Below are 3,817 nucleotides of genomic sequence, written 5' to 3' on the forward strand. Positions count from 1 at the left end.
ATTCTTCTGTTAACTTTTCCAGCTGCTTGCTGTTTGTACATAGGAAAGCTAGTTGTTTTGGTAGGTTACTTCTCTATCTGACCCCTTAGAGAAATCTCTCACTGCCTGCCATATTTTTGGTTGCTTCTCTTGGATTTTCCAGAGTAAACATAATTATTTCACCTCTTTCTTTCTCCTTAAATTGCTTATTTTTTCTCTTGCCTACTTTCATCAGTTAGAAACTTCCAAACAAAGTAGTGGTGCAGGGCATTCCTTAGTTCCAGAGTCTCATGGAAACTTGTTGCTTCCAGCCATCACAAATGATGCTGATTTTTGGCTTGATGTGTGTGCGTTTGTTTGTGTGTGTAATTTTATCACGTTAATGAAGTATCCCTTTTCTGATTCTGTGAAAGATTTTCTAATAAATGGGTAAATATTGTCAAATGCCATTTAACATCTTTTACAATCATGATTTTTCTTCTCTAATATATTAATATAAAGTGAATTAAAAGATGACCTAATATCAAACTGTCCTTGTCATACTGTACAAGTCTCACTTGGTTCTGGTGATTTTTCCCTTTTGATGTTCCTGTGGATTTTATTTGCTAATCTTTTATTTTGGACTTTTGCACTCACTGATTTTTACATAAATGAAATTGGCCTGTGGCTTTCCTTAGTTGTGCTATAGTTGTTGGCTTTTGGCATCAGTGTTCTACAGGTTCCTGATCAAGAATTTGGAAGTGTTTCTTCTTCTTCTAGGCCCTGGAGCAATTTAAATAGCATTGGAGTTAGCATTTAAATTGGCTGACTTCACCTGGGAAACTGTCCCTGCCTGAGATCAGGCTCTCTTCCTCACCACCACCACCACGGGGGCTTGGGAGATGGTGGTAGTTTCTTCTGGTCTAGTTAGATACTTTCTGTTTTGGTACTTGTGGGTACTTTTTTTTCCCCCTAGAAAGTATCCATTTCCTCTAAGTTTTCAAATTTTTTTGCATAGAGAGTCAGCCTTGATTGTCCCCTTCTCGTCTTGATTAGCTCCACACCCCCACACCCCCAATAAAACAACTTTTGGATTGACTTAAGGTCAGCATTTTTCTGTTCATTTATTAATTTGTGAAAACTTTTACATTCAGGAAATGCACACATGCTTCCAAGGAGAAATACACTAAGACACGCATCACATCCCAGACCCCCTGGGGCAGCAGGAACTCACTGGAAAGCATCTTTGTTAGACAGTCAAGCGTCTTGCTCCTCTCCGGGCAGCTCAATTCCAAGTTTACTGGCCCAGAGAGCTTCAGCGTGACCTCATTTCCACCCACTCCTTCCCTGTCTTTGAAAATAATTGAAAAGCGAGGTTAGGTAATAAAAGCTGACTCAGTTTTTCGTAAGATGTGGGTTGACTGGGTCACTTTCCTCCTCACTTGACAAGGGTCAACATGAACGGCTTTTCCTCTTCCACTTCTGTTGTAAAACTCAGGCTCACACTTAAACAATGGCCACCCTTTAATTTGGTCATAACCCCAACACATGGCAAGAATGGGACTGATGGTGGTGAAGGGGAGCAGAACATGGCACCCCAGAATATGCTACTTCGGTGTAATGGTTATTTTGAGCTGAAGGCAGTTGAGAAGAAGCAGATATAAGAAAAGCTCTGCCCTCCCCTTATTTGCCTAAAAGCAGGACATAATATGTAAATGTGTCTCCCCTCCTCTCTCTACCAGAGGGACAGAGGTTAATTACTGGAGACAACACTAGAACCTTGTCTGCACAGAGTAATCTACATAACAAATCCTGCCAAAAACTAGCGTTTCTCTACCCCTAGTTCCCCATATATTTACCCTCCCACCACAATTTACTGCCCATAGAAGCTCCAAGTCCTTTTCCTTTACCTGGTCACTTTTCTAAAAATGTATTGTTCTTTTGTTACAATGCTACATAAGCCCAAGTGCTAACCACTCCTTTGAGCTACTAATCTCTGAGTGCTCCCATGTGCATGCCTGATGCAGGTGCTAATAAACTTCTGTTTCTATCTGTCTTTGCTCAGTCTCATTTACAGGGCCCCAGCCAATGGACCTAAGATGGGAAGAGAGAAAAGCAATTTTTCCCTTCCTTACAGAAGTTTCTGCCAGCAAATGGCTTGCATGTTATTTTCCCTGAAACTAGAACTCCACCTTCAAGTAGGAAAGGGTATTTGCTTCCTCACCAAGCTACCTCTACCTCCTTCCTCCTCCTCCTCCTCCTCCTCCTCCTCCTCCTCACTCACTGCTGTGTCTACCTTCGCACACCCTCTAGGCTTCTGTCCCTATATACATGCACTGGTCATTGCTCCCCAGCCCCTCAATTTCAGAAAAAAAATCCTTCGAGCCTCTTATTTCCTTCCTTCCTTTCTTTTTTCCTTTAAAAAAAATTGTAGTAAAATACATATAACATTTACCATTTTAAACATTTTTAAGTGGATAATTCAGTGGCATTAAATACATTGACAGTGTTGTGCAACCATCACCACCATCCATCTCCAGAACATTTTGGTCTTCCCCAACTGACACTCTATACTCATTAAACCCTAAGTCCCCCTTCCCCCTCTCCCCTGCCCTGGCAACCCTCACCTACCTTCTGTCTCTAAGAGTTTGACTACTCTAGGAACCTCAGATAAGTGGAATTCTATGACGTTTGTCCTTTTATGTCTGGCTTACTTCACTTAGCATAATGTCCTCAAAGTTCATCCATGTTGTAAGATAAACCAGAATTTTCTTCCTTCTTAAGGCTGAATAGTATTCCATTGCATGGAGAGACCACTTTTTTATTTTTTAAATTTTTATTCTATATTGGAGTATAGTTGATTTACAATGCTGTGTTAGTTTCAGGTGTACAGCAACGTGATTTAGTTATACATATATCTATTCTCTTTCAGATTCTTTTCCCATATAGGTTATTACAGAGTACTGAGTAGAGTTCCCTATGCTATACAGTAGGTCCTTTTTGATTATCTATTCTATATATACTAGTATGTATATGTTAATCCCAACCTTCTAATTTATCCCTCTGCCCCACCTTTCCCCTTTGGTAACCAAAAGTTGTTTTTTGTTGTTGTTTTTAAATTTATTTATTTTATTATTTATTTTTGGCTGTGTTGGGTCTTCGTTTCTGTGCGAGGGCTTTCTCTAGTTGTGGCAAGCAGGGGCCACTCTTCATCGCGGTGCACGGGCCTCTCACTATCGCGGCCTCTCTTGTTGCGGAGCACAGGCTCCAGACGCGCAGGCTCAGTAGTTGTGGCTCACGGGCCTAATTGCTCCACGGTGTGTGGGATCTTCCCAGACCAGGGCTCAAACCCGTGTCCCCTGCATTGGCAGGCAGATTCTCAACCACTGTGCCACCAGGGAAGCCCTGTTTTTTTGTTTCCTAAGTCTGTGAGTCTGTTTCTGTTTTGTAAATAAGTTCATTTGTATCATTTTTTAGATTCTGCATATGAGTGTTATCGTATGATATTTGTCTTTCTCTGCCTGACTTACTGCACTTAGTGTGATAATCTCTAGGTCCATCCATGTTGCTGCAAATGGCATTATTTTGTTCTTTTTATGGCTCAATAATCCATTGTGTGTGTGTGTGTGTGTATACCACATCTTCTTTATCCATTCATCTGTTGATGAACATTTAGGTTGCTTCCATGTCTTGGCTATTGTAAATAGTGCTGCAATGAACACTGGGGTGCATGTATCTTGGTTTTCTGCAGATATATGCCCAGGAGTAGGATTGCTGGATCATATGGCAACTCTATTTTTAGTTTTTTGAGGCACCTCCATACTGTTGTTCTCCATAGTGGCTGTACCAATTTACATTC

Source organism: Eschrichtius robustus, chromosome 16 (genome assembly GCF_028021215.1).
Source record: "Eschrichtius robustus isolate mEscRob2 chromosome 16, mEscRob2.pri, whole genome shotgun sequence".
Classification (NCBI taxonomy): domain Eukaryota; kingdom Metazoa; phylum Chordata; class Mammalia; order Artiodactyla; family Eschrichtiidae; genus Eschrichtius; species Eschrichtius robustus.